Source organism: Asterias rubens, chromosome 17 (assembly GCF_902459465.1).
Source record: "Asterias rubens chromosome 17, eAstRub1.3, whole genome shotgun sequence".
Taxonomy (NCBI): Eukaryota; Metazoa; Echinodermata; class Asteroidea; order Forcipulatida; family Asteriidae; genus Asterias; species Asterias rubens.
The window spans coordinates 11,681,589-11,694,921 of record NC_047078.1 but is presented as its reverse complement, the minus strand read 5'-3'; the positions used below and the strand labels follow the sequence as shown (position 1 = coordinate 11,694,921).

The window sequence follows — 13,333 nt, the reverse complement described above, 5'->3', positions numbered from 1 at the left end:
CTACCGTGTTCCCCCTGCTCACTTCTGCACTTCACAGACCGTTTACTCACAGTCATGTGAGGACTGTTTTGCTTCAAACATTATTGAGTCTTGCGTTTGGTCTCAACTTATGCAACTAGCTGTTTATCTGCATCTGTATAATATACACCCATTTTTGGGTGCTTTTTGCTGCTGTGTTCCCGCGGCCTGCTCATTTCTGCACTTCACAGTACGATTACTCACATGTGAGGACTGTCCGTGTATAGGAGGACGAACAAGAACCGTCCTTCGATCATTAGTGTATATTGCTTCAAACATTATTGAGTATTGGATTGGTCTAAACTTGCAACCGGCCATACACCTATTGGTTGTGAGCTTTTTTCTGGCGTTCTCCCTGCTCACTTTTGCACTTCGCAGAACAATATTAGGCCCTACTCACATGAGGACTGGTGTATATGAAGAAGACGAATATCTCACAGTGGGTCAACGTGGGTCAACTACAACAGAAAACACTTAAAACCTTCTCATACTGTAAACTCTTTCAAAAAAATCTAAAGTTCGAAACGTAAAGCAGAAAGTATTTACAATCATTCCACTGCTGGATAAATTTGTTCGTCATGCCCCGAGTGTCTCTGCCAGGAATTCGGTGGGTATTGGCTTGTTGGTGCGTCATTCATAGCATCAATGCCAACTGCCCACTCGGATGGAAGAGCTGGCGTGACTCATGTTACATCACGCTCTCCCGGAATCTCGACTGGGATCAAGCTTCAAGAGCTTGTGGACGACCAGGAAGTAGTATAGCCGTACCGAACAGTTTGGAGGAAAACGAGTTTATACACCAGATTCAGAATGAGTGCTCGTCTGGTGGGGTGTGGCTCGGATGCAGACGGAACCGTAGAGGAGTTGTAACATGCCTCGATCAGAAACAACCACCATCCTTTGAATTATTTATACATAATCATACCAATAGCAGTGATTGCGTAATGATGTCTAAAGGAAGACACCCATTTCTGCACGTTGAAAAAGAAAGTCATTTGTGAGATGTCCCGTCAAGTTCACGTCTACTCTCTCACGATGGGTGAAGACGGGCGCGTTCAACGGCAGTGTCTGTCCGGCCACGAAATCAAGAACGTTACGGTGAGCGGAGTCATCGAGTGTGGGAAGGCGTGCTGGGCGGAGCCCGAATGCCACTCCTTCAGTCTTCGGCAGAAAGGTCCTCTAAAGGTCTGTCAACTCAACGACGCCACGATCCTTGAGGCTGAAAGTGATGTCGTCTACGATAGTGAGTGCAGTCACTTTGAACTTGAAAACTGACATAGTTAAGTGACGACCGTTTCCTGCTTTTCCTTTCTTAAGATGGGCAACACACTATTCGAAATGCCTGTACAAACTTCTATTTAACTTGAAGTGAAGGCATCACACAACGAAGTACGTAACTCATAAGTAATTTTGAAATATCGTGGACAATGACACTTTTTGGTGTGCTTGGGTAAAATTGTAACCACCACCACCAAAACAGTGCATTAATAAAGTGTCCGCAATACCTGAAAAGGCTTATAATTGTGATCTCAATGCTGTCATTTTACACTTTAAAATGTATTTATTTAAGTGGACGACCGTTTCCTGCCGTGTGAAGAGAATGGAAACTGCACTGCAGAAAAAATCTGTTATGAGCTTAAACGCACTGTACACCTTTGGTAATTGTCAAAGACCAGTATTCTCACTATTGGTGTATCCCATCATTATGCATAAAATGACAAATCTGTGTAAATTTTTACTCAATTGGTCATTGCAGTTGTAAGGGAATAATGGAAGAAGAACAAATAACATATTTGTTCCACAAACTTGTGTGCTTTTATCTGCCTAATAAAATTAGTCAGCCGAGGTCTTAGAATAATTACCTCTTTCACAACAACTACAATACTTCACAGAGAGCCGTTTACAGCTCTCCATTGCTCGTAAGTATGTTGTATGCTAAACAACTTCGACGACCGATTGAGCTCAAATTTTCACAGGTTTGTTATTTTATGCATATGTTGAGATACACCAAGTGAAAAGACTGGTCTTTGACAATTATCGAAAGTGTCCACTGTCTTTAACGCAAGATAATCTGAAGTCGGTAAAAAAAAAAACTAAAGTGCCTGTGTGTATACATAATAAAACTTTTTTTTACATTGGAGTAACTAATTTATATTCTGGAATCTTGTGTACTTTTAAAGGGTAGGTACACGTTTGGTAATTACTCAAAACAAATATTAACTTAAAAACTGACTAGGTAACGAGCATTGGAGAGCTGTTGGTAGTATAACACATTGTGAAAAACGACTCCCTCTGAAGTAGCAAAGATTTTGAGAAAGAGGTAATTTCTCACTAAAATAATAAAAGACCTCTAGCCAGAAGTCTTTTATTCCTATCTGAAAGCATTCAAATTCGTCCAACTGGGGTGTTTTTTTCTCTCATCATTTTCTCGCAACTTCGATGACCAATTTAGCACAAATTTTCACAGGCTTGATATTTTATGCTCATGTTGGGATACACCAAGTGAGAAAACTGGTTTTTGACAATTACTAAATGTGTACCTTCCCTTTAAACAATCCCATTTGAAAATGGTGTTATTCCTCACCTATATGTATTTTCTTTAAAAGTGGACAGTTTCGTGTCAACAGATACGTGTGATGTGTGTTGGTGAATGTAATTTATACAAGTACAAAGACAAGCAAAGACACAAGTTCCGTTTAGAATGTAGATACAAGTATATAGAGCTTTGATTAGTTAAACAAACATTCCTCTTCTTTATTGATATCTAAATAAAACTAATAAAAACAACTTGATTATATTCTACTTAAAAGTTGCAAAAACGCATTTTGTTCTTCTTCTTTTACCAGCTGAGATAGTTTTCAAAAACCAATGCATAACTTAATCGATTATAATAGATGGAAATTTGCATCACAATTTCAAAAAAAAAATTTTGTCACAAGCCCTAGACGTGAAGAATAATTATTTAAAAGTATAATAAAATATGGAATTCGGTGGAAGTAGCCAATAATTACACAAAACACGTTGCAATGACCATTGATTGCAAACCTTAAAATTCCATAATGATGAAGTGGGCCGATTTCAAAACCTAGAGCTAATCTTTACTGCAAATCAATCGTGTAGTTGCTTTGAAAGTGTAAGGTCACAATACAAACGGTAATACTGACAAATTTATATTGCGATGGATTTTGTTGCTTTGTGAAATAAGCCCTGCGGAAGTTTTACCCGATCCCGATATGCACCACTTTCATCCAACCTCATACCCGCCTTTGCACCATCGCCTCTATTAAAGGCACTGGACACTATTGATAATTACTCAAAATAATTATTAGCATAAAACCTTACTTGGTAACGAGTAACGGGGAGAGGTTGATAGTATAAAACATTGTGAGAAACGACACCCTCTGAAGTTTATAGTTTTCGAGAAAGAAGTAATGGGTGTGTTCGTTTAGCTTCCCTGGGTCGACCCCGGTGTGTGGCGGTTTTTTTTTCCAGGACGAACGTGGGTAATTATCTGAACACGTTCGTCCTGAAAAAAAAAACGCCACACACCGGGGTCGACCCGGGGAAGCTAAACGAACGCACCCATAATTTTCCAGACCTCAGATTGTAACGTGTAATGGGGAGCTGTTGATAGTATAATACACTGTGAGAGAAATGGCTTCCTCTGAAGTAACATAGTGCGACATACATAAAGAAGTAGTTTTCTACGAATTTGATTTCGTAATCTTAGATTTAGAATTTAGAGGTCTCGAAATCAAGCATCCGAAAGCACACAACTTCGTGTGACAAGGGTGTTTTTCTTTCATTATCTTTCATTTAGATGGTTGATTTCGAGACCTCAAATTTATTCTAAACATGAGGTCTCGAAATCAAAATCGTGGAAAAATACTTCTTTCTCGAAAACTATGTCACTTCAGAGGGAGCCGTTTCCCACAATGTTTTATACCATCAACCTCTCCCCATTACTCATTACCAAGTAAATTTTGATGCTAATAATTATTTTGAGTAATTACCAATAGTGTCCACTGCCTTATCATGCAGCAGGTGCATCAATTAATTAATACAACTCATTAACTTTGCGCGGGAGACTCTACAATCCGCCGACAGAGGGCGCGATTCCTATTTAATTACCTAGTCAGATACCCTAAACCAAATTCAACGCTGAACGTACGGATGAAGTCAAGTTTGATAAATCACGTGCGTCCCATTCAGAAACGCACGCTGCTTTGAAACAGAATTTCTCAAAAACATGGACGGAGAGGGTCATTTGCTTCTTCGAGAGAATTTTGCCCGCAATGTGGCTCCATTTTACATTTTTCTGAAAGTGGAACGGTAGTTATGAAAAGCAAGACATGTCCTTACAAAGTAAATGCAAAAAGTAAGTTTGGAATATGTATATTTTGTATGGAAACCGTGGCTTGTAAAGTTGTGTGTGATAAAAAAATAAAAAAATAATAGAAAATAGTAGACTAAGTTTCCAATATTAATTTTTGTAATCTACATTATTATATCGGTCTACTACTACTACTCTAGTACTACTCTAGGCCTGTCTGTAGGATTAATGATTGCCTTTTATATCATGCTTTGTAATGGTTACATTTTTGGTGGCTCATCCGCTGTTGTTTGGCATGTTTGGTCATGGTTATCTGGTTATTATATAATCATGGAGGTAGAAACCTCCATGTAGAAACCTCCATGATATAATTTATAACAACAAATACATATAGTAAATAAAATCAAAATCTTGTTTAGTTGTGGTAAAAAGAATTAAAAGAAATACCCATTGCGCAACCACTTTTTCATTTGATATGAAATATTGGGTGCGTTTGATTAGCTTCCCTGGTGTGCTCATCCAAGTGGCGTATTTAGTTTTTTCCAAGGATGAACGTGGCCAGATAATTACCCCACGTTCATCCTGGAAAAGTCGCCTATTTCGTTTTCCAGGACGAACGTGTGCAGATGTTTACCCACGCTCCACCTGAAAAAAAACCAGACTCATCATCACGTGAGCCTTCCCGTGGTGAACTCAGTGCACCTCGGGCCAGCCCCAAGAGCTCCGCTTGTGGATAGGGTCACTTGACGTCACGACGAGAAGGCTCACGTGATGATGCGTCTGGGGTTTTTCCAGGTGGAGCGTGGGTAAACATCTGCACATATTCGGACTGAAAAAAAAAAATGCGCCACTTGGATGACCACATCGGGGTCGACCCAGGGAAGCTAATCGAACGCACCTATTATAGTATCTAATTTACCTCGATGGATATCCCTTTGTAAAAATGAGTGAAAAAGTGGTGGCGCCATACGGAAAGTTATCCCCATTGACTGTCCGACTTGTCTTTTTTGGAAATGAATGTTTCAGATTTTCAAATCTTGATGAGGCATGGCCTGTGCTTTGCAACCTGCTGTGCTGGTGCCGGGCACTCATGATTTCAAAAACAACCAACACACATTTTTTCAAAGTTAATTTTAAAGTTAAAATTACATTTCTTTCTGCTTTTCACAGATTTTCAACAAAATGTAACACTTGTGTAAAGTTTATTAATATTAGTAAAATAAGAAACATGTTTAGCGTCCCGCCCGCTTCCTTTGTACTGGCCACCTCCTTTTTTTTTTTATTTTATTTTTTTTTTTAAAAGGGTTATTTTAAACGATCTCAGCTCAAACAATCTGAATGTCTTGTCTGAATGTCTTGACCAAAATGTTTCGATTATGTATTGCATGTTTGAGCAGTAGAAAATACAATTGATATTTGACATTTTTAAAAGAATGGCGGCCATCTTGAGAAACCCGGATGCTAAACATGTTTCTTTTTTTACTCGGCCTTATCAGTGAATTTAATTTCTTTGTATCCGCGGTGACCGCATAATTTATATCACTATCATTAGCACAGACAGCATATTTTTGAATGAATGAAAAGTCACTTTTTGTCTTCCTTCTCATTACAGCTGCATTACATGGTGTGGTCTATCAATAATCATTCATACCTGCGTCTCAACTCTCGCAAAAATGTTGAAGGTCGTCACAAGGTCATCAGCCAGAAAGGCCTAGGATCACTGGTGAGTGAAACACTGGAGTTTTATCTTAGGAAATGTCCAAATTGTTTAGGTTTATATCTTGATGATTACAGGGATGAGATTCTTCCGACCTTTGTCGGAATTCCGACTTATGAAAAACGGCACCTTAACAATAAATTGCCGTCCAGCAACAGCTGGCCCTATTTATGGCTTGTGGTCTTCCCTGCATCGCGCATACGTGCAGCAGCAGCTACAGATGTATAAACTTGTCTCATTCCTCGCTTCGTTTATAGTGGTACGGTTCAATAATGTTTGCGTGTAATGCACTTGCTGCTGCAGCAAAACCCAGAGCTCCCAGGGCCCTTAAGCGGGCCCTTGACCCCCGCCGTAAACGAACTTCGCGCTGGGCGCTCAAGCACACGAATGATGGAATATTGACATTTCCAATCAACTGAATTTTCAGACCTTTTCATTTTCAAAGAATCATTTTCAAAGTGTTTATATACAGAATTGTTCTAAATTGATTGTTTTATTGTCTATACTAGTATAACCACCAAAACATTGTGATTTTTCATTTTTAGTTTTAGAGGTTTCACCATTTATAATTAACTCTGAATGAATAAAAAAAGATGTACAATTAAAATCTGTGAAAAGGGTTCACCACCCACAGGGAAACCTCCGGCCATTTTTAAAATTGGTTTATGAAAAAAAAAAAAAAAAAAAAAAAAAAAAAAAAGATGAAATTTATTAGGTGATTTATTTCATATGGTTTCTTTTGAAGAATATAACCCCCAAAATATTTAGGTTCACCGTTTTAATTTATTTCAGGAAAGAAACAAAAACAAATCAGTGTAAAGGGTTTGCCACCTGCAGGGGAACCTCTGGTCAATTATGAAATTGTTTGAAAGAAAAATGCACAACTTTGTTTTGAATAAAATGTGGTTTTTATCATTTGGTAAATTTTGAAGAAAAAAAACCCAAAGTTCTTTGTTTGTACTTTTAAATTTTTTTTCAGAGGTTTTATTCCTATGAAATCAGTGATAAAGGTTTGCCAACCGTAGGGAAACCTCTGGCCAATGTTTTAACTGTTTAATTGAAAAATGTACCACTCTATTTTAAAAGGTGATTTTTTATAATTTCGTAATTTTTGAAAATTAACCTCCCGCCCCCCCCCAAATTATTTGGTTAGAAATAGTTTTGTTTTATTTCAGAGGTTTTATATTTAACTCTTAAGACGAGCAAAATTCAGTGATATGGGTTCGCAACCTTTAAGGAAACCCCTGGTCAATTTTTTAACTGTGTTTGATTGAAAATTGCACCACTTCAAATTAAAAGTCGACATTTGGTAAATTTTTAAAGATATTGTAAACCCCCCCCCCCCAAATATTTTGATATACAAATAGGTTTGTTTTATTTCAGAGGTTTTATATTTCACCTGTGAAACAGAACAGCAAAAGTCAATGACAAAGGGTTCGCCACCCGTAAGGAAACCCCTGGCCAATTTTTAAACTGTGTTTGATTGATAATTGTGCCACTTCAAATTAAAAGTCTACATTTGGTAAATTTTGAAAGATATTGTAAACCCCCCCCCCCCCCCCAAATATTTTTATATACAAATAGGTTTGTTTTATTTCAGAGGTTTTATATTTTACCTGTGAAACAGAACAGCAAAAGTCAATGACAAAGGGTTCGCCACCCGTAAGGAAACCCCTGGCCAATTTTTAAACTGTGTTTGATTGATTATTGCGCCACTTCAAATTAAAAGTCGACATTTGGTAAATTTTGAAAAATATTGTAAACCCCCAAATATTTTGATATACAAATAGGTTTGTTTTATCTTGGATGTTTTATATTTTACCTGTGAAACAGAACAGCAAAAGTCAATGACAAAGGGTTCGCCACCCGTAAGGAAACCCCTGGCCAATTTTTAAACTGTGTTTGATTGATTATTGCACCTCTGGCCGCGTTTGTTTAAATGTTTGGGAAAAATGCAAACGTAATTTGTTGATCAATCGATATCTTTACCTCGGATGGATTCACTGTACTGTGACAGGGTTTTGCTTCTTTCTGTTTTCTCAGCAAGTAGAACCAGTAGACCTATTTTGCAGAAACTTTCATGGTTTTATTTCATCTTTCTATATTTTGTCCATTAATCAGTGTTGGTGCGCCTTACAAGCGACCACTAAAGTGTTCTCTCTCTCTCTCTTTTCTGCAATTATTTATGTATTTTGAGCTCCTATTGTGTTCAATTTTATATCTGTGGATAGAGCTTTGTACCAGGAATCTACTGGACTCTTTTTGTGCTGTTTCCTGATTCTACATTTGAGTTTTTAATGAAAACATTTCGCTGAGTTTTCGTCTTAATTTTGGATTTCAACAATGTTTTGCCATCTACATGTACATGGACTCTTCATTCACCTCTGTTTATTGAACCTGCCCATGGTAATCCCGGATTATCTTCTAGTGTGACTGTTTATTGCATTGTGCTAGTTTTGGCACCTTGCTAGTGGAACAATGAAGCCGTTCATCCTCCTGTTGACCTTCTTCCTGTTTGGTCTCACACCTTGTGATGATTCCTTACTGGTCAACTCATTAATTGGGCCTTCTGCAGGCACTTATTGGAACTACATGTGCATTGGTACAAATGAACATTATGGAAAACAACATCCTCGACATCATAAATATATGAGTCTTCGCATTCCTTACTATTGCAACTCAAGTGCTACCTTTCAATTACAACTTCTAACATCTGGTGACATCAATCCTAACCCAGGACCTCTTTCTTGTAACAATATTCCTAGATCTTCCAGTTCTCGTTTGTCTCCCATTAATTATGATCGTGATGAACTCTTACATTTGAACTTGGCCTCTGGTTCTATTGGTTGGAACTACACACTGGACCCTTCTGTTTTGGATCATATTAAGCATCTTGGAATAAATGTCACCCATAGTATTAACTCAAGATGCAATCGACGTACACATCGAGGGAAAAAGGGTGGGCGTCGACGAATGAAACAGTTACCCACTTCCATATTGCCCACTTCCATATTGCCTACCTCCATTGACTCTCATCATTTATCTGTACAGTCTAATAAGAATCTTCGTTTTGCTGTATGGAATGCTCACTCTATTAAATCCAAGGATACATCTACTGCACTCTGTGATTTTGTAATCAGTCATCAGTTAGATAATACTTGCCATCACTGAGACTTGGTTAACTGGAGGGGATCGAGATAATCGTACTCTTGCTGACATCAGTAACACTTTACCTAACTATGTTTTCCACCACTGTCCACGTCTTTATTCAAGAGCAGGTGGTGTTGGTACCATTGTGAGAACTGGTATTGATATAAAAATTCACCAAAATCATGAATTTAGAGCCTTTGAACATATGGAGCTCACTTTATCATCAATGTCGTCATCTTTCCGTCTTCTCATCATCTATCGACCTCCACCTAACAAGAAAAATAATCTCACATTTCCGATGTTTCTTGAAGAGTTTGGATGCCTAATTGAATCACTCATCGCTAATCCCTGCAGTTTTCTCTTGTCCGGTGACTTTAATTTTCATATGGATGTTCCCAACAACCGTGAAACTGTTATTATTCGTGACTTGTTAGATACTTCCAACCTTCAACAACATGTTACTTCGTCTACTCATATCGCTGGACATACATGTACATTGGATTTACTGATTTCTAATGTCACTGATGATTTAATTTCTTCGGTTTCAACTCATCATGATCTTCCTTCTGACCATGCTGCTGTGAAGTGTCTGATTAATATTGCTCGCCCTCCAGCATCAACCAAGACATTACTTATTCGCAAACTTCAGTCAATTGATATGCCTTCTTTTAAATCTGATATTTGTAACTCTTCTTTGATGATGGATCCTGCCATCGATTTAGATGAACTTGTTTTGCAATACGATTCTGTTCTTAAGGATATTCTAGATAATCATGCTCCTGAAGTTCTAAAAACTGTAATACTATGCCCTCATGCTCCATGGTACAGCGATACTTTACGTGCAGCCAAGCAAGTGAAACGTCGTCGTGAGCGAAAGTGGATAAAATCTGGCCTTGCTGTGCATCATGAGTTGTATAAAGAACAGTGTATTATATACAGAGACCTTGTAAACAATAGTAAATCTAATTATCATCGCCATCAAATATCCGAGTGCAACCAACGAAGTCTGTTCCGTGTTATTGACAAGCTTGCTTCTCCGAAGTGTTTGAAAAAGCTTCCAAGTTTTGATAATCCTGTTGATCTTGCCAACAATTTCGCTAGTTTCTTCGAAGACAAAATTAAGAAATTGTATGGCAGATTTGATAATAATCATCCTTCACCCATCTCCGTTGACATTTATGATCATTGTACTTCGTCATTCGCCACTTTTCGTGTAGTCACTTCTGATGAAGTGATGAAGATGATCAAATCTTGTTCGATTACCTCCTGCAAGCTGGACCCTCTGCCATTATCTGTTTTTAAGGAGTGTTATTCTGAATTCTGAAGTGTTTGTCAAATTATCGTCCTATCTCTAACTTGAGATTCATCTCCAAATTGATTGAGCGTGCTGTTGTTAGTCAACTTCATGACTATCTCCATGAAAATAACCTCCATGCTTAAATGCAGTCTGCTTATCGTCCTTTCCACAGTACTGAGACTGCTCTTGTTCGTGTGCAGGACGAAATCTTACGTGCACTGGACAACCATAAGGAAGCAATCCTTGTGCTGTTAGATTTTTCAGCTGCATTTGACACTATCAACCATGAGCATCTCATCCAACGTTTATCTTCATGCTATGGAATTACTGGAACTGCCCTTAACTGGTTCTCTTCTTATCTGAACAACAGAACCCAGCATGTTCTCATCAACAATGTTAAATCAGATCGCCATCATCTCTGGTGTGGTGTTCCACAAGGTTCTGTAGCTGGGCCACTTGAATTTATATTGTTCAGTGCACCCTTGCAAGACCTCATTGCTGCCCATGGTATTTCTAGTGTTGCTTACGCTGACGACACCCAGCTTTACATTACATTTGATCCAGCTGATCGCGCTTCTGCCATTGCAAAAGTTGAAGTGTGCATTCAAGATGTCAAATCTTGGGCGTTGTCAAATAAACTTGCTTTGAATGACTCAAAAACTGAGATTTTATTTTTGAGATCTCGTTTCGCAAAGAAGATTTCGCCGCCAACAATACAAATTGCCCAGTCTGTCATTGAACCATCTGAATTTGCCCGTAACCTCGGTGTTATTATGGATTCATCATTGTGCATGAGTAGACATTGTGATAATGTTTGCAAAGGAGCTCTCATGGCTATTAGGAAAATATCACAAATTCGCCGCTACCTGGATGAAGCAACTACTCTTCGTCTTGTTCATGCCTTCGTCACTACTAGACTTGATTCCTGCAATTCACTTCTGTATGGACTCCCCGATAAAGATCTTGCTAAAATTCAACGTGTACAGAACACTGTTGCTCGCCTCGTTTCTTGTCTGCCTCGTTCTCACCATATTACACCTGTACTAATGCAATTGCATTGGCTCCCAGTTAAGTTTCGAACAGTTTACAAAATTCTTCTGTTAACTTTCAAGGCTCAAACATGTCAATCTCCTGCTTATTTATCTGAACTTGTTCATCATTATTCCCCTACTCGGACTTTACGATCATCTCAACAGTCATTGCTTTCTGCTACTAACGCTTCTTCCATTTTTTATGGCCACAGATCTTTTTCTTACGCCGCACCGTTTCTTTGGAATAGTCTTCCTGTGCATATTCGCCAAGCTAATACTTTACAATGTTTTAAGTCCTTGTTGAAAAGTCATTTGTTTAAAGCTTCTTTTTTGTAATTTGCCTATTTGTATCTTGTATCTTTCTCTAATTGTTTATTTTATTGTTTCTTTAATGCGCTTAGAGGCTTTTGCATTAGGCGCTTTACAAATGTCTTATTATTATTATTATTATTAAAAAACAACAACTTATGGCCCTACCTTTTAGCCGCATAATCACAAATTTGTTTTTTCATTGCTTGGTTATTTTTTATCACTTCTTAATTTCATTTTTGTATCTGGTCTGGTTTCAGATTGACAGGGCATGTGCCAAGTGCGGTCACGATGGACTTCATTTCCACACCAGGCAAACACTATCAGCTGATAAAGGACAAACCGTCTTCTATTTCTGCCTATCATGCAAGTAAGTTAATCACTACTTAAGCCTGGTTCATACTTGCTGCAAATGCAAAGTGAATTTTGGCGACACAGCCCTGTTTTCTTTGCGATCTACGGTGGACTTTACAAAGAGTTAAGACTAGTCTTATCTCAAGTTAGGTAAAGTTACTCGTCTTAACTTAGGACTAGCCTTAAGTTTTTAATATCTCCTGGGACTAGTCCTAAGTTAGGACCACTCCTAACTCTTTGTGAAATAGACCCCAAGATGATTAGGGTCAAAGGTTCATTTTTTTATGTAAAAGTAATTTTTATTTTTTTATTTTTTTATTTACAGGCATCAAGAGATTGAGTACTCCTGAAGAGAATCAACATCTTCGGATCGGTCTACACTGAGAGGAACTCAAGGCAAGAGCTCACTGGAACAAGAAGATGAAATCACCACCGCGACGACGACCACCACCTGATGCCAGAGAGATGTCTTACTGATGAGGAGGCCGATTTTTTAATTGCCTTTATTAATTGAAAAATGCGCCACTTCATATTAGGTGATTGATCATTTGGTAAGTTTCGAACAAGCCCCCAAATATTCGAATTTATATTTTTAACTCTGAAAACAGAAGAGCAAAAATTCAGTGACAAAGGGTTCGCCACCCGTAAGGAAACCCCTGGCCAATTTTGTAACTGTGTTTGATTGAAAAATGCGCCACTTCAAATTGAAAGTTGACGTTTGGTAAATTTTGAAAAATAACTAAACCCCCCCAAATATTTTTATATACAAATAGGTTTGTTTTATTTCAGAGTTTTTTGTATTTTACCTGTGAAAACAGAGGAGCAAAAATCAATGACAAAGGGTTCGCCACCCGTAAGGAAACCCCTGGCAAATTTTCTTTTAATCCCAGGAAAAAGCAAACGTTATTTGTTGATGTATCGCAATCTTTACCTCGGATGGATTAATCGCTACTGTGACAGGGTTTTGCTTCTTTCTGTTTTCTCAGCAAGTAGAACCAGTAGACCTATTTTGCTGAAACTTTCACAGTTGTATTTCATCTTTCTATATTTTCTCCATTAATCATTGACAAAAAAAAAAAAATTATTGCCCTAATTTTTAGGCGTATTATCACAAATTTGTATTT

At 38.0% G+C, this 13,333-nt stretch overlaps 1 pseudogene; it reads left to right on the top strand.

Moving 5' to 3' along the window:
- Nucleotides 1-1,053: 1,053 nt before the first annotated feature.
- LOC117301814 lies at nucleotides 1,054-12,559 on the top strand (annotated as a pseudogene).
- Nucleotides 12,560-13,333: the final 774 nt, after the last annotated feature.